Raw genomic sequence first — 19028 nt, 5'->3', positions numbered from 1 at the left:
ATTGTATCTCTCGCAGACGAGACGGCTCAATTATGGGTGATAAACAGCTCACCCGAGTCGGTTGTACTACCGGCTGGTATGCGCCTTGCCCTGTTCGAAAAGCAGAGCAGCACCTGCATTGGAGCTTTAAGCGATCTTGAAAGGGCGGGTCCGGAAACTTCTGGTATGGAAGCTGAATTTTCAAAAATGGTTAGCAAGTCCATTTCTTCACAGAAGCGCAAAGACCTGGTTGCACTGCTGGCGAGGCATGCTAAAGTATTTGATTTTGCACGGAAGGTGCCTAGGGCTCAGATACCGACCACGCGCGCTCGTCACAAGATCGATACTGGCTCTGCTCATCCTCTCCGACAAAAGCCCTATCGCGTGTCCGTGTCCGAACGCAAAGTTATTGCTGAACAAGTTGGCGAGATGCTAGCCACTGGTGTAATTCAAGAATCGTCAAGTCCGTGGGCTGCACCTGTTATTTTGGTAAAGAAAAAAGACGGGTCCTGGAGGTTCTGTGTTGATTATCGGCGTCTCAATTCTATAACCAAGAAGGACGTGTACCCCCTCCCCCGCATTGATGACGTAATTGACTGCCTTCATTCAGCTTCCTACTTTTCTTCGGTAGACTTGCGATCCGGGTATTGGCAGATTCCCATGGATCCAGTTGATAAAGAGAAGACGGCTTTTGTAACGCCAGACGGTCTATTTGAATTTAATGTTATGCCGTTCGGCTTGTGTAATGCTCCGGCAACATTTGAACGCTATATGGATACCGTCTTGAGAGGCCTTAAATGGGAAATTTGTTTATGTTACCTGGACGATGTGGTTATTTTTGGACGAACTTTTGAAGAACATAATCATCGCCTTGACGTTGTTCTCACATGTTTGGAGAAAGCCGCCTTGACACTGAACTCAAAAAAATGTCGTTTCGGTGAACGGCAAACACTGGTTTTAGGACACCTTGTGGACAAAGCTGGTGTTAGGCCGGACCCGCAGAAAGTGGACGCCGTCAGCAAGTTTAAGCAGCCACAGTCTATCCGCGAGCTACGAAGCTTTCTGGGCCTATGCTCTTATTTTCGCCGCTTTGTACCTAATTTTGCTGAAAAGGCCCAGCCACTGACTGACTTGCTGCGCAAGGACGTCCCTTTCCACTGGACACCAAATTGTGAGTCAGCGTTTAAGCAACTAAAGTTCGCTCTCACTTCCGGGCCAATACTATGCCACTTCGATCCCTCTGCTTCCACGGAAATCCACACCGATGCCAGTGGAGTTGGTCTCGGCGCGGTGCTTATTCAACGACACAACAATGCTGAACACGTCGTCGCCTATGCAAGCCGGTCCCTGAGCAAGGCAGAGCGTAATTATACGGTTACCGAATTGGAGTGCCTCGCCGTCGTTTTCGCCGTACACAAGTTTCGCCCCTACATCTACGGTCGTCGTTTCTCAGTCATCACCGATCATCACTCTCTTTGCTGGTTGGTGAGCCTACGTGATCCATCTGGTCGACTTGCGCGATGGGCCATACGGTTACAAGAATTTGACTTCACGGTCCGCTATAAGAGCGGTAATCGCCACGCAGACGCTGACTGCCTGTCACGGCTTCCTCTACCAACGACCGAGTGTGAAGCTGATAATTTTGACGATTTTATCACAGCTATTGACTCTCATTTTCCTGACATCGCGGCTTTCCGGACAGCACAGCACGAGGATCATTGCTTAGATCACCTGTTTGCCTCCGCGAATGACCCGGCCAGTTCAAGCTCTTTTGTAGTCCATGACGCCGTCCTTTACAAGAAGAATTATTCTGGCCAAGGCGCCCGTCTGCTTCTGGTAGTTCCACGCACTCTACGTCCCCAAATTTTTCGGTTCTGCCATGACAACGCAACCAGTGGGCACATGGGCTTCGCCAGAACGTTTCATCGCATCCAGCAAAGGTTTTACTGGCCCAAGATGCGACGCGACACAGAAAAATACGTAGCGGGTTGCGAACAATGTCAACGTCACAAGCGTCCCACGACTACATCACCCGGACCTCTCCATCCCGTACCACCTCCTAGCTCTCCCTTCGAGATTGTAGGTGTCGACCTTCTAGGTCCGTTTCCGCGGTCAGCCAGTGCCAATCGATGGGTCATCGTGTGCGTCGACCACCTGACGCGCTACGCAGAAACTGCGGCTATACCTACTGCAACAGCCTTTCACGTGTCGCAGTTTATGCTTCGGCATATCATTCTCCGTCATGGCCCTCCACGAGTCGTCATTAGCGACCGGGGACGTCAGTTCGTCGCTGACGTCGTTGAAGAGATCCTACGCCTGTCTGCCAGCCAATTCCGCCACGCAACCCCGTATCACCCCCAGACGAATGGCCTCGTAGAGCGGACCAACAGGACGCTAACGAACATGTTGTCAATTTATGTTGATGCCAAGCACAAAAACTGGGACCAAGTACTGCCCTATATCACATACGCCTACAACACCGCGAAACACGAGACAACAGGGTACGCGCCCTTTTTCCTGCTCTACGCCCGCTCCCCTCGCAGTTGCCTCGACACCATTCTGCCTTTTACGTTAGATGTGGAAACATCGGTTGCCGAGTCACTATGCCGCGCTGAAGAAGCCCGTCGCGTCGCACGCCTTCGAACCATTGCATCTCAACAGCGCTCCAAGACCCGGTACGACGCCCACCATCACTCCGTTGCCTACACAAAGGGTGACCTGGTGTGGTTGTGGACACCTGTTCGCAAACGTGGTTTATGCCAAAAGTTTCTGGCCCACTACTCCGGACCATTTGTAGTCATTGACCGTCTCAGTGACGTCACATACGTCATCTCCGGCGTCACAAGCAATGGTCGGCGCTCTAGCAAGACACAGCTGACACACGTCGCGCGCCTCAAGCCATATCACCACCAACCTTCCTATTGACTCGCCCAGTGGGCATCGTCTGCGAACGGGGGAAATGACACACCTCGATGGGCGCATGAAGAGGAAGAGGTAGAAGCGGTCTGGCTCACGAGCAGCTCGGTCGCCGGTTTCTGGCTCTGAGCTGTACCGATCTCAACCATTTCCTGTAAATAAACGCGTTCCTTCGTCACAATATTTTTTGACCAGTTAGGTTTACCTGTAACAATTATTAACGTTTCATAGAATCATTCTAAAACTATGATATTTTCTATTGTTGCTTATCTAATCAGCGCTCCAAATATTGCAGCGACTTCATTCAATTTACCAAAGTTATTAAGGCGTTAATTCTGCGCAAAAAAGGACGAGTACAAGAAAGTGAATAACCACAAATGATTGTTGTGTTCACTTTTTTTTTTTGCGCTACATTTACGTCATAAGGAATCACTACCAACTGGTTCACCTCTACGTTTTGCTTTACCGAAGTTATGTTTAAAAAAACACGTCCTCCAAAAGTCGAATTATCGTCATTTCGCTGATTTTTCACTGACGTATTGTGAAATTGGCCAAATATTGCTCACATGTTTGGTTCATCAACTCAACATTATCTAATCTTAGCACTACCTAACAACAATAACACAGGTGATTCAAGGACAGCTCACTCATCATTTTTTTTTTTTTGCCGCACTAGCAACCGCCGGGTCCCTCACCACTCGCGAGATCACAATGTGTCGTTCACTGCCAAGAACCATCACACGATTACTGTTCGCACAACTCCCTTCTGTCGTTGATAACCTTCGTTGCTGTTCATCGCTTGTGACATCCAGAAGGTGCTCAGAACGATTTCTTCTCGAACGCGGCCAAACGCTTCGCGCAATCCTCGCTGCACCGGCTTGGTCTGCGCCTTGTAGGTTTGAGGGGAATGACCTCCCGGTGGCGAGGCTGCCTACGTCACTCCTCGAACAGCCAATGAATGCCAGTAAACGATGACCCGGAGCAATTAGGCAGCATCCACTGAGGCAAGAGCGATGCGCGGGAGCGTTTCCGGAGGAACCACGGTAGCATATTCAGGGGGTTGGCCCCGTTTTCCTCCGGTTTCTTTTGTCCGGCGATCACCGGAGGAAAAGGGTAGAGAATGGATGTATTTGCTCCGGTACAATTCAATTTGACTGAGGCTACCGAATCAGAGTGGGGGCATCTTTCCCCGATTCCTCCCAGCTGGGTGTACTTTTGTTTACAGAGTTCGCTAAAGTAATCAAAAACCTGAAATAATTTACAGGGTTCAGACGTGCCGAAACGAAAACGTTCTAGGCAGCACGTGGTAAGAGGCTCTTATTTAGGTTTTTACCACCTGGTGTTTCTTAACGTGCACCTAAATATAAACACTCCCGTCTTCTTGAACATTACTCCTCCCCCCTCGAAATTCGCTTGAACAACAAGGGTCGACATTAGTTGGGCGAAAAATGCGTCGTAAAGCGAACTTTCGGAGCGTGAAAAGCGTCTACTGACACTTGGCATCGACAACGCTAACACGAGTGATGCAAAAATATCACGCGATGACCTAACCGTATGACGTCACAGATCACACAAGGTATGTAACATGATTACTTCAGCAGATGGCATTGTCGCTTAATCAAAACGGCGCCAATCGCGAAGGCTACAGTGCAAAACTGAAATCTAGGTGAGCTGCACGAAGCTTGTCAATTATGCCTACCATTTTGGAGCCAGCGCAAAACCACGATAAAGCAGGAAGTTTTAGGAGGGGGAGGAAGGATACTGAGAAGAAAGAGAAATTGGCTTTCGACTTGGATTCTTCACAGGTGAATGGATAATGGAACCCGTAAATTTCTTTGTTGCTAATATTATTATTATTATTATTATTATTATTATTATTATTATTATTATTATTATTATTATTATTATTATTATTATTATTATTATTATTATTATTATTATTATTATTATTATTATTATTTTTATTATTATTATTATTATTATTATTATTATTATTATTATTATTATTTTAGCCACAATATTGAACTGAGTGGAAAAAGACCGCTCCAGTGAACTCTCCTAAACAAGCACAGACTGTTTTGCGAAATTAGTGCATCGTCGGGCATTAGTTTCATTTCAGTTCAGCTGATCATTTAATCCAGCAACAATGCATGGAGGGAGTGCAATAAAACTGGCATGAAGGGAAACAATATAAGTACTTAAGCATGGAGCAAGTCATGTTCCTCCATGCTTCCAATGCGCTTGTCCGGGGGGCTATCCGGATCTTCTGACCACCCTCTTGAAACTTCCGTTCGAAGTGGCAGCATAAGCCGTGTCGAAAGCTTATTATTTCGCCCATTCTACCTCTTGGTCCTTAGAGCTTTCAATGATGTGCAAGTACATTTATTTATTTATTCCAGAAGTACTGCCAGCCTCACACATGAGGCCTTAGGCAGGGGTGGGTGATACAAAAAAGGAAACAAATATAAATATACAACAGGAAAGGAAACAAAAATTAAAAAATTTTAGATTTAAGTGTCCTTGTATTTGTCACACAGATTGTCGAATATAATGTTAAAGAAAGGTATTTTCTTTTAAAAAAGCCACGCCAGCATCTAAAGGCAACAGATATTGTTATTTTTTATCATTCATTTTCTTTACTTGTTAAATAGGAGCCAGGGCAGGACTGCCTGCTTAATTCAAGTGACACCAAAAAGTTCCACTTTCGTTGATTTCTATATCACTGATAGCATAACTAGTTCTATCGTTTGATAGCACTAGTGATAGCACTAGTGATAGTGATAGCATTATCGTTTGGCGCAACCAGAACTTTTTGGCTACTTTGCAAGAAAATTATGCATTTGACGTTTGAGAAATTAAACTTGGATAGCTTTATCTTTGTGCTCAATCAATCATACAGTAAGGAAACCCTCCTCTGCGATGTAATCACTTAAGACGGTGCTTCAAATTTGTCATTTTGCGAGTGACCCAGGGATTTTGGGGACTTCGTTTCTTTTATTGTGTGTGTGTGCGTGTGTGCGTGTGTGCGTGTGTGCGTGTGCGCGTGTGCGCGTGTGTGCGTGTGTGTGTGTGTGTGTGTGTGTGTGTGTGTGCGTGTGTGCGTGTGTGTGTGTGTGTGTGTGTGTGTGTGTGTGTGTGTGTGTGTGTGTGTGTGTGTGTGTGTGTGTGTGTGTGTGTGTGTGTGTGTGTGTGTGTGTGTGTGTGTGTGTGTGTGTGTGTGTGTGTGTGTGTGTGTGTGTGTGTGTGTGTGTGTGTGTGTGTGTGTGTGTGTGTGTGTGTGTGTGTGTGTGTGTGTGTGTGTGTGTGTGTGTGTGTGTGTGTGTGTGTGTGTGTGTGTGTGTGTGTTCTTACTCTTCATCCTCAAGACTCGCTTGCAACCGATATAAGGGATAAGGGATGATGCCATGATCTGGTGTTCCAGGCAAATTCAATATGTCGTAGCCTAGAGAATCCACATTTTCTGAAACAAAAAGTAGAATTGTGCTGAAAGTAACTGGTATGAGTGTAGGCTGATCTGCAAGCTGCTTCAGACAAAACGAAATAGCAATACCAAGCATCAACTCGGAATGATGGCATGCTGGCGAAACACTCATTATATCTCAGGTAAATTTAGGAAGATAGAGACCACCGCACATGCTGACATTCGCATTTTTTTACAGTGCTGATACATGAACTGACGAAGTTTTTCTAGAATTGAAAGTTCGGCATCTAGAGGTATGTAAATTGCACTAATGAAAACACTGGCTTGGCACTGGCGAACCCGATTTCCCAACATTTCAACGTTGGTATCGAGAAGTATCACTGTGTACTCAATGTTTTTCTTCACCAGCACTGCGACGCTACTAGGCCTTGCCCACCGGTCGTGGCGAATGACCTCATGTGACCTTGGCACGACGTCCTCGTCGGAAACATTATCGCGCAGTCAGGTATCAAGTTATTGCCATTACGTCTAAGGTATACGCGAGAAAAAGGCCTTGCACATTAGCAGCCTCAGGTAAAATGCTTCTTGCTTTAACATTCATAATGTGAAACGTATTCCGGGTGGTGCACGGTGGCAGTTGTGTTGTGTTCTTTTTTTGTGATAGATATCCGAATGTTACACAGTGAAGATTGGTGTCATTCCGGGTATAATGGAATCTTCACATTGCGTCCTTAACCCCATTTCGATTGTCTTGTGTTGACTTTTAATTTATCAAACAGTAGAGCAATTTTGAATTTCTCTCTGTTTTTCTTCGTAGTTTCCCACAATTCTTTCCCGATTGACCGAACACAAGGGAATATCTTCAGAAGAACTATGGTTGGTACTTAAATCTCCCAGCAATTTTTCTGTATTGTTCCTTTGTCTCTCCCGTCTACCAATTTGAAGATTATCGGACGACCTTTGTTCAGATTCGGCTCCCCCGGCGAGTGATCACGTTCAATTTTAACAATGTGAACACTCAGGACATCATGAAGTATTTTGTGCATGCTTTTTCGAACGAGTCAGGTTGTTCTTGGCAAAGCTCAGACGTCACGCTTTCTGTGACAAACAAACAGTAGCTTACAGATAATCCCATAAGACTTTATATTCGACTCCAACTGCGAAAAAATCGGATACCCGTACTTGCCCGCTTAGACAGTTGGAAGGTCCCGACATGATCTGGATCAAATGTGTATTCTCAAAAAGCAACGACATTTTTTTTATTTTAGTTCATTTGAACGAGAGCTCACTGTCCTTGTACAGTGCGTCTTTAACTATCAGGCTTGGAGCCAATGGCTAGAGGGAAATAAGATCATGCAGTCCGCTTAGATAAGGCATGAAGGAAGTTCTGTAGTCAGCAGAAAACTAGTTTGACCTTCCTGATAGCTGCTACAACTATCGTTAGCAGATGCACGGTTATGGATGGCGCAAGCTACGCGGGCCAAATTACCATTCTTTGAGACCTTCCTTTGAAGTGTTTGCTCACAAATCAATAATATCAACGTACGGCAACCTCACGGCAACCTTGACATTTTATTTTTTAACCGGACAAACGAAAAGCCCCCGTCTTCAAGGTATCTGCCTCCAAGTAAAACACGATGTACTGCATTTGGTTAGTCTGCGATTAAGCCAAGGTCACATTCGCCGGAAAAACAAGCTCTTTCCTTTTACTTGACATGTTTGTCGATGCATAGTCTACAAATCAAAGAAGGGCTTTCCATTGCTTCGCCGTTGTTTTCTCTCTCTTTGTTCCACTATACTAATCACGCACTTACAGGCAAGACTACCTTGATAAACACTACGGTGCTACAATAAACAGTTATTTGCGGTTATTGCAGACAGTTACCGATCAAGCATGGCACGTGGTCAGGAAAATCTCCTAGTGTATGCACGTGCTTTGAAATGGCCAGCGTAGTGGTAATCAGATTCTTTCGCACACGAAATGAATGTTAACACACACCCACACACAATATTTATAACGTAACTCCAGTATCGCCTCTCCTAATTTACAGCCTGAAGTATCAAAAGGCGTTTTCGGCTAGCTGTTGAACGCGCGTGAAATAATGAAAGTTTGCGAACAACTTTTCACGTTTTGCCAGAAACCACTTGCGATATTATTCAGCATCCCAGAGTGAGCAGTAGTGACTTATCCGCCTAATCCTTCCTTCAAAAAGAGTAGGTGGGCGTTGTGTCTTTTTAGGTAGCAATTTAATGAACTTCAGTTATCAGCCGTATTCCTTCCTTTTTCCGTGGACAGGGACTGAACCAGTGACCTTCTCGAACGCATTCTTCGAAGGTCGCAGGTTTGGTCTCCCCTCTAGGCAAGTTATGTTTTCGTCTTTTTTTTCTTTCTTCACATCTACACTTTAAATACTTCTAACAACATCCCTTACAATTTCCACAGGATGATTGTCTGTTACATCTTGTATCTAACACAGAAAATGAGCCCTTATATGCACACTTCTTTCCATCATTCATAGCGAGGGGCTCGTTTCTGGCAGATTTGGTACCTGAAAGTAATATACGAGGTAAAGTGAAAAGTTGGGCGAGTTGGTGCTGGTTCATGATGATACGGGGCGCGAAAAAACGACACACAACAACTGTTGTGTGTCGTTTTTTCGCGCCCCGTATCATCATGAATATACGAGGAATTGTCGATCAGCAGCTAGCTCGCTCACGCGCAGCCGCACGTTTACACGCTTGGTGCATAGTCGCCTTCGTGACTTCAATTCTCCAAAACTGGCAAGGAAGAGCTCTTCTTTTCCCACGACGCAGCGCTGAAGCATCCGTCCTAGGTCTGCCCGAATGTAGGTGCGCTGACTGCCGCTGTCCAGCAGTACCCGCACGAGGAGTCGATGGTCTACAGACTCTGCCCAAATTGCACCCGTCTGTAATAATACGTGAGTGGACTCAACGTGACTCTGGGTGGTAGTGACCGTTCAAGTGGTTAATGGGGGTGATTCAGAAAATGCTGGGGATCCTGCGCTAGAAAGGGAGGGGAGGAGTCTCCGGCTGGGTGTGCTAACACGCAGAAGATGGTCATGTGGTTTCGCTGGCAGGTTTCACAACTAAATTTGAATGACTTCCTGCACATTCTAGCGATGTGGTTTCGTGTTCCACAGCGGAAGCAACAATAGGTGCACCATAGCCTTACCCGCTTCTTTTCTGCCGATAGGTGGGCGTTGCAAGCAGCGATCATGTGATCCTTGCTCTGGCAGAGTGGGCACGCCAGTCTAACAGGCAAGGTAAGCCACGTTAGGGCGGACGCTGACGGTATGATTTCTGTGCAATGCGTTTCTTTGGATATGTGAGTTCTGGCTTCGTATTGCGACACACGACGAGACTGTAACCGGCCCTCCTCCCGGATTTCTACTTGAATGCGGAGAAACGTTAGTAACTCCTTGGCTAGCTGCGTTCGGCCTTCAGGCGTTTCGGTGATTCTGGAGGTGAAGTTCGATTCCTTCGATTTCTGCCTGTGCAAAATGGCGAGATCCTCTGGCAGACATGGTATGAGGACACGGTTTAAAACCACAGTGTACTGGTCGGGTGCCACCCCTAGGCCTCCCATGCCTTAACGTGGAACTGCACACTATCGTGCAGCAGACGAAGCCTTCCGACGTCTGACGAGCTATTCACAGGGCTTAGTGCACGGAGTCAACACAACTTGTCTGTCATCGAAGCAATCATCGGGGAGCACCAATCACTTTTAGAAACTGTCTTCGCGACGCCCCGCGCAAGTCACCTATACATTTCACACAAGGAGCTGGTTCAAAGGTAACCATCGCAGCTACCGGGTGAAGTGGGCGCTCAGTTTCCAGCAAATAGACTGTAAACTATGTTGTGCGTTCTCTTTGTCTCGAACTATTATTATGCGAGGTGTTTTGTACAGCTTACCTCATGGGTAAAAGCTGTACCGCCGAAAGCTTACCTCATGGGTAGTGCACGGCGGTATCTTCCTCATAGCACGCAATTGAGGCGCGTCCGATACAGAGCGACTCAGTTCTTTGTTGTTGGTTTTACTTGCAGCTGTAAGAATTACGATCTAAATTGAACGAAACTAAAGAAAAATGTAGAGAAAAGGACGAGCCACCGTGCCTATCGCGAGGCTTACCCGTTCACCTCCTCTTTCTTCCGAATGCGCAGCTCTTATCCTAATGGTGTTAGTGGCGCTCTTTATCGCTCAGACAATATTTAACATCCTCCACGCCCCCACATTGGCGCCTGACGACAAAGAAAACTCTACGCTCACATGAGTTCCGTGTACAAAATGTTCGTCAGTATTAGTAAGAGTTCCGCGTCAGTCCTAGTGGAGTGTCATCCGAGTCTCTTTCTGCGCTTGATCTTCCAGCGGTGTTTTCGGCACTTGTACCACATTCGTGCTATTGAGTGCGTTGACAACAATGCACCCATGTTCTCGCTGAGCAGGTTTCTTTGACATGAAAGCTCGCAGAGAAGATTCTTTCGGCGGGATCTTGTGAAGCTATCTCTGAGGAACCTTTTCTTGGCTTTCTCTTGCTTGCGGCGTTTACCTTGTAAGCCTCGGCCTTCTGGCTCCGCCTTCATCTGGTCAGTCTCATTCGTTACTGTGACACTGTGCGGGCATTTCGCGAATTCGCTGAAGTATGTGCTATGCACATTCCTTTCAATATTGGCTTTTGCAGCTTTCTCGAAGAGCTGAAGCTTTCAGCAATGCAAGAGGCTTCCTTTTGTATCGTCTTGTTTTGTCTTGCCTTGTCGCTTAGAAGATCGTGGCTCATTCCCACACGGGGGATCGGCCACACTGTACCCTACAATGTATATTTTTTACACAACGCTTGCTGAAAAAGAGAAATTCGATAAAAACAATAATAACGTTCCTTTAGAAAAGGTGAAAAGTGCAGAAGAATTTGATAAACCAGAATATATAAAACAAATTAGCGAAAATAGCATTTCCTTTCTTTCTTCTGTTTCTTCTGGCTTTGTGAGCCGACCTTCCTTTTCCCCCGTCGGGCACTTGAACGCCGGCTCATGAGGGCTTTGTAACGTCTGAGTCTGCCAGCTTTCGATTGGACGAATTATTGGCCATTCACGAGATTAATATCTCGTGAATAGCCTTTTAAATCAACAAAGTGTTCTGCGTTCTCAATCTAGGGGGTGCTTTCCACCTCGAACCCTGCAGTTGTAGACTTCTTGTCTATAGCTTGATGGGTGCAGCCCGCTGATGAGATCTCTAACGGTGCGGAAGAGGCCTTCTCTGTAGTTGAAGTTCTAGCTTCTGTGCCACCAGTTTGTCCCCCCTATTCGTCACGTGGTACACACGCCCATTTTCTGTGCGACAAGATTGCTATTCGGCACGTATTGGCTAGATGAAGGTGACGCCGACGAAGAGAGTATTTTCCTTTCTGACTCTGCTCTCATCCGTTGTTTTATCGATTCCACATGACTTTGCCGAGCCTTTTGTGCATCTTCAATCTTATACTCCGCTCTCACCTTCGCAAGGATAATCTGGCGTTTATAAACTTCGCCTTCTTCCATTTCCGCTTCTAAATTATTGTATCAACTGTGTTTTCAATCTCCTCCTTGATTCTTCTGAGAAGCTCGATTTGTTCAGTAAAAATTCGGTGAAACTTCTTCAACTGACATTTTTATGAGTGATCCATATGCAAAAGGGGTTCGTTACCTGCGATCACCTGCGTGACGGCCTTGCGTGTTTGACTCCGCCTTTCGTAGAGGCCCTCCATGCTCCGGTTCAGTGTCGGAAATGAGAGAGATCACTGGCCGGCCGCGTCACGAGGCGAGGTCGGGGTCAACACGGCATCCATCGCAGAAGGTTCACACAACGAATATCCGTCACTTTTTGGGCTGCTGTTTTTCGTGATCTTGTGCATATCGGGCCATCGTCGTAAAGGGCGAGTCTGCATTGAGCCGAAGAAGACGTGAGGGCTCCCGTCCCGAGCCTCCAGACGGTGCCTGCACTCACGGTACTGTACTGTCAAGATGTACGTCTTTGACCTATGGACTGCCTTGACTTGTGACGTCGTCGTAAAGGGCGAGTCAGGACGGAGCTGAAGTAGACGTTAGGGCACTCATCTCTCGAATCTCCAGACGATGCCTGTCCACACGTCAGACCAACAGTGCTCCTAGTAGTTTCAGCTGCAACCGGAGTCGTGCTCCCATGTCTCAGTGGTGGCTAGGCCTCGCTCATCAGATTTAACCACGGCGGCTTCACAAAAGTCCTCGAGGCTGTGACTGCGGTTGAACATTGTCAAGCCCACTCCGTCTCTGGTCATTCCTCCCGGGTTTCACGGCGCCAAAATGTAGAGAAAAGGACGGGCCGCCGTGCCCATTGTGAGGCCCACTCGTTTACCTCCTCTTCCTTCCGAATGTACTATTCTTACTATAATGATGATAGTGGCACTCTTAGTCGTTCACGCAATATTTAACAGGGCCTTTGATCGAGCTGTCCGTTCTGCCCATGCTGAATGCAATCAAATATCAATTCCGCCCTCCAGAACTGATGTTGCACGGAAACTCCGCATGCTTACTCGCAAGCGCGCCACGTCGCAATGCAACAAGTCACATTTTACGCACACATAATTATGTTCCTTAGACCCAACTCTTAGTCTTCAAATTCCTCCGAAATTTCGCCAACGAGACACTACTATGCTGTGCAGGCTATGATTGGGTATCGCACTTAATAATGCGTACGCGTTTTGCATAGGAATGGCCGACGCTGCTGCATGTGACCGTTGCGGCAAGGACAAAACCAGTTGGCATACTCCGTGCGAATGCCCACAGTACTGCTCGCAGAGACAGTCACTCTGAGATGCACTAGACCAACAGGGCAACCAGACCACTTCAAAACAAACGATCTTGCGCTACCAAAAGGACTTCATGTCGAAGAAGAAGGCTGTAAAGGCGCTTCTGCGTTTTTGCGTTCGACCAGCCTGTCCAAACAACTGTGATCGGAACGCCCTGCATGTGCGTGCATGTGTATTTTTTTCTTATTTTATTTTCTATCTCGCTATATCTTCTATCCCACTCTTATTTACCCGCCGCTGTACAAGGTAGCACAACACTTCTTTTAGGTTAACCTCCCTGTCTCTTTCTTTTGTTTATTTCTCTATTGATAACATATGGCACTCCTTCAATCTACAACAAATCTCAATCCTTGGCTTTAGACAATGTCCCCACGACTACATTCGCGACTTCCTCAGCGAAAACAGGCATAGCTGCCGGTCTCGGCTCTCTGCAGTCATAGCCAGTCGAGCTAAACGACCACGGTACCCCGCAGGGCTGGGTAATATCCCCTACTCGCTTAAACCTCGCCATGTTAGGACTATCCAGGCAACTGAGTAAAATTGACAACCGCTAACATACCATTTATGCAGATTGCGTACCCATGTTGGTGGCAAAGGGGACTGAAGAATTAATCGTGTGCACTTGCAAAATGCGATCTGAACCACTGAGGAATACTCAAACCGACAGGCCTGCGGTGCTCGGCAAGCAAGCCTGAGCTGTTGTTATACACACCCAGGATAGTATGGCCCAAATGGAAGAGATGGAACACAGGCGCCGACCCATGCGTTCGCCTGTACACCACTGAAGGAACCATGATGCCTGTGGTTAGGTCACTTTAGGATGCTGGGCATTACAACAGAAACAAATGGTTCGGACACCATCACGGTCGCTAAGCTCACCACGAACACCGAGAACACCACGCGCCTGCTGAAATGAGTGGCCAACCGGCATCACGGGCTCAAGGACAACTTGCTTAGACTGGCACAAGCATTCGTAATAAGTCACTTCGTCTACATCACGGCCATGCACAATTGGACCAAAGTATAAAGTGACAAGCTAGAAACGTCTATGCGTAAGTTTGAGAAGAGAGCCATGGGTCTAGCCATCACAAAAGCACAGAAGCTCTCAACGCATTAGGCATCTACAAAAATTTTAGCGAGATTGCGGAGGCACAGTAACGGGCACAGATTACCAGGCTGTCTGGCTGGCACACCTGCGCACAGATGGATTCTACGAGATATCGGCGTCGCGCCTCGGAAGATCGAGTGTAACAGCCACAAGCTAAAATCACAGCAGAGGAAAAAGATTAGAGCAGCCCCTCTTCCGAGGATTGTGAATCCAGAGCACAACGTCGACAGGAGACTCACCCAAGCCAAAGCACTCCCCGACATGCAGCGGCTTCCGGGAAAGCATGCTCCTTTACGGACGCAGCCATATACTCCTGCAGACGAGCCTACATAGCATAAGGGGGAGGCGGGTCAACAAATATGGCGTGATTATCAATGTCTGTATGGTCCGCACTGATAGTCCGGATGTGGCTGAGCAGGCGGCCATCAGCCTTGCACTCCTGGAAGACGAAAAAACCTTGATGTACCGCGACTGCAAAGGGACAATCCTGTCCTCCGGAATATAGAGCATATCCCCGACAGCTGGAAGAATACTTGGTTCTGAACATCTCACCTCTCACTACAGCAAATGGTTCCCGGCACACATGGGACCATCGGAGGGGCCTCTACCCAACCTCAACGAGCCAGCACACGAGGCCACACGAGACGTAACTCACCATGTGAGCCCGGACACCCTCTCGGCCAGATGGGAAAGCGAGCGCGACCCCCTCATCACTTATAACGATCTCGCGCAGCACTATAGGTTAATTGAGAAAATTACGCTGCCACCTCACAAAGCACTCAATAAAGCCTCAATAGGTCACGTTCAGGCAGCTTCAAACGGGCACATACACATGCCCAGTCTTAATGCACAAATTATTTCTGGACACGCACCCTCATTATGCGTGTCGCTATTGTGAAGCTACAGCTAGTCTAGCTCACATGCTCGGGGAGTTGCCAGCTGGCACTGGGGGTCAGCATGACTAAGGAAGAGTGGGACCGAGCTCTACGCAGCTCGGACTTTGAAGCACAGCTCTAGGCTGTTCATCGGGCCTGCCACGCAGTGGAGGGGCAAAGTTTTTTTGTCCCAAAGTGGGAGCGGCCCGCTGTGCGCTAAACGCACGCACCAGAGGACCATAATAAAGTTGTTGATCCATTCAGTTTTAAGCTTTCTACCTTTCCAATGTTGTTCATAAAGCCCAAGGGTCTATGTAGCCTAGTGCGCAAACATGCTGCCAGATGTATGTATTGCGACGTAGTCCTTTACACGCTTTTATTAGGCATGAAAGACGTGGCCAAAAACAGTCAATTTCGAGGCACAGAACAGACTCAAGTGCTATCTCAACTAACTATGAAGAATAGAAACACTATGTGATGACGGTTATGAAAAGGTAATGAGAAGCGTGTTGTAAATGCCCATAGTACTTACATTCAATTAAAACATGCTTCATGTTGTTTCCTTACCTTCCCCACGCATCTGCATTATTCGTTCTTACTGAATCTCGCTTTACAACTCTGCGTAATTCTACGAATCGACAGGGATGTGTAAGTGCATTCCCTCCGGAAATCGTTAAGTGGCACACCTGCGGCTGCACTTGTTTGACTTCATGGTTTTTTCACCTAATTATTTTGTCCTTTCACTTTCAGTTACCCAGAGTTGGTTTTCTTTTCATTATTCTTATTCACTACACCTTTTCCGTCCCTCTGAAGTTTCGCTTGACGCTGTCCATATCGCTTACAATGCCAGCCATGCACTTTCTGCTGAGCCTCTTCACTTATTCAGCAGTGAGTGAATGATCTTCCGATACAAATGCCGGAAAACCTTTTCATCCCATGTTCTGTCATTGATGTTCTTCCTTCACTCTTCTAAATTAATTTTCACAACAGTTTTCAATGTAGCTACCGATTTCATTGTGACTACACGTCAGCACGAGGTGCAGTGAGTTGTAGTCAGTACATTTTATTGCTATGCGGTCTTAAGGCGAAATGTGAGCCGTAGGGTAGCAAAATTGTACAAGCTAAAATACAGGGTAATTTTTACCATGACGCAGGGCATTTTCTACTAATCACTTGGCAACACTGCCATCGACAAGCTACGTTTGACGACCTCGTTCTAAACCTGTTTTATTCAAATAGCAATTACATGGGCACTCTCGGCTGGATTTTGCCACCGCCGTCGGCATCACCGTGGGCATCACCGTCACTCACCGTATCTGCATCTATATATGTGAGAACGCAAGACAGAAATAAAATTCAGGAAAAGACTCCGGCGCGCGTAATGGAACGTGGGACCTCCGCGTCGTGAATGCGAAGCGCTAACCACAGAGCCACCCAGGGCCAACGCCTCCAACATACAAACAGCAAGCTATTTATATCTACCCCTTACCGCTGTTGACGGGCATCTCGAGGGAAACTATCCTGTTTATAGCATTATTACCAAGATGGCGCAAAGAGCGCGTGGCAGCTCTCATCTCTCACGCGTACTTTGGCCCGCGTAGAGGAGGGGAGTGGACGATGTCTCGCGCGCCCTTATCTTTCAGTGGGGAAGATCTCACGTCTTGACTGGCGTTGGGCTTGCACTGGAACAATACTGTTGTAACTCCCACGAAGGAAGTAAACAAACATTCGCATAGAGTAAGACGAGGTGCAAGTGGTGGGGGGGGGGGGGGGTTGCAGGGGTATGCCAGAAAGAAAAAAAGTTCGGCGATTCCAATATTGCCTAGTACTAATTCTGACTTCATCTTCTTTTTGTGGTAAGACCAAGCCACGTGTTTGAAGTACTGGCTTTGCGCGAGGTATTGACTACGCTATATATCATACCTTTTGTGAACCAAGAATGCAGCCACTTGGCCAATCTTAGTCTTTCTGTGGATAAGCGAGCTACGCGATATACACATGAAAGGTATCATGTGCACTTAGCTGATGCCGCATGTTACTGACGATAAATAATTATGGCAGAGTACTTTCCCGAGGGAGGGAAGCATTAGAAGCAATAGGTTGCGCAATTCGCATGCAATGTGTGATGAGTGCTTCTTGTTGGTTTACTCTTCTACCAGGGTATATACATTTCCCACGTCAACGCGATTCCTTGCGTCGACATGACGCCTGTATAGGATCTCTTTATCAATTAGGTTTCAATCACCAGCATTGTCTTGCGTAAACGTTCGTATAGGGTTTAATGGAATAATTGGAAGCGCAAACCAACAAGACACAAGGGAAGAGGCAAACAAGCGCTTGTTTGTCTCTTCTCTTGTGTCCCGTTGGTTTTCGCTTCCAATTATTCCATTATGAATTTGTACCAACTAGCCCGCCTGTCAACCCTACTGCGATTCTGTTGTAGTTGCGGGGCGCACAAAGGTCACTGCAATCGTTGCACAGCCTCTGTTTGCAAAAAGGGCGCGCTTTTCAGACACAGCGAAGTAAGTGAGACGTTTATTCGCGTTCATCTGTACCTGCTAGTACGTTTCATGCATCATGTGTGCGGGATAAACGCGGGGTACGTTTCAATCTGCTTGCCATTCTGCGCTTCACCTACCAATTTGTTTCTATCGCATTCATTGCTTCGCCTTTGCGGCAAAGCTGTCACTTTTTTCTTTTTTTAGTTTGACTGAACACCGTTCGCTTTGTGGGAAAAATGAAGGGGTAAAAAATGGACCGCGATATAAGCAAAAGAAAGTAATAGCGCAAGCAAAACGCGAGCTAATGAATTGACAGGGTGAATGTAAAAACAATTATTTTATACTTATAGTGGAAAAACTAATATTGCTTATAAAGCATCGTGTTGGGACAAAAAAAAGTTAAATAGAACACCTAATCAAATTCCACAGTTCTATATTCGCTGAAAAACAATAATATAAAGCAGAAGAATTGAAACAATGTGGAGTTTAAAAACATTTCATTTAGTAGACAGAACTTAAAGTGTCAATTTCAATGTATTGCTGATCATGTGCATTTCAACTGGTTTTTAGACAGCGTGTGTCGTAAATAGTGCCTGATAACTTCCCTAAGGGGTCTATATTGACGGAAGTAAACGCTTTCAGCATGTGCAACATTTGCAAATGTCAGAAATGTCAAGGTTGTCGTGCGCTAATGTAGTATTTTAGAATTCGCATACTATGTCGGTCAACATGACCATTTTGCGTTTATAAAATCCGGCAGATACCAAGCACTATGAGACTCGATGTATTTCGAAGCAGCCTACCGAGAGCTGCATACCTTTCTTCATGGCAAATGAAGTCATTCATTTCAAGACACCCATTAAACTATGTATCGCATCTTTCTCATGCACGCGACCATCAAATATCTGGCATATACCAAGTAATTTACCGTGTACTGGCATATATAATGCATAACCTCTCATTTATACTTGTCACGGACACGTGTCATGTCATACGAATGTTGGTAAAGAGCGAGTTAAAAAAAACGCCCTCAAGCGTGTCAACGCAGTGCCGTATTAGTGATGCCGTACAGAACATGTCTGCCGCGATTTCCATGTTAGGACCTGTCATTTGTGTTCATAATACAGTCGCGTCACGTAGTTATAATTTTGGTGTTTACCAAATCAACTAAAAGACCGCTAGCACGCCGTAAGTGGCATGTAAATGATCTGATACATGGCCTACATGTCACTATTTTCATGTTAACCACTGGCATTCATGGACGTGAATGTATCCTCGTCGTACATTCAGGTCCCGTAATACCAGTGTTGTTGTACATCAAACTAGTTAAACGGCAAAGATTGGACCCTGAGCGTGGCATGTAAATCATGATCTGCGTGGCATGCATGC

Source organism: Rhipicephalus microplus, chromosome 2 (assembly GCF_043290135.1).
Source record: "Rhipicephalus microplus isolate Deutch F79 chromosome 2, USDA_Rmic, whole genome shotgun sequence".
Classification (NCBI taxonomy): Eukaryota; Metazoa; Arthropoda; class Arachnida; order Ixodida; family Ixodidae; genus Rhipicephalus; species Rhipicephalus microplus.
Note: the sequence above shows the minus strand (reverse complement) of the source record.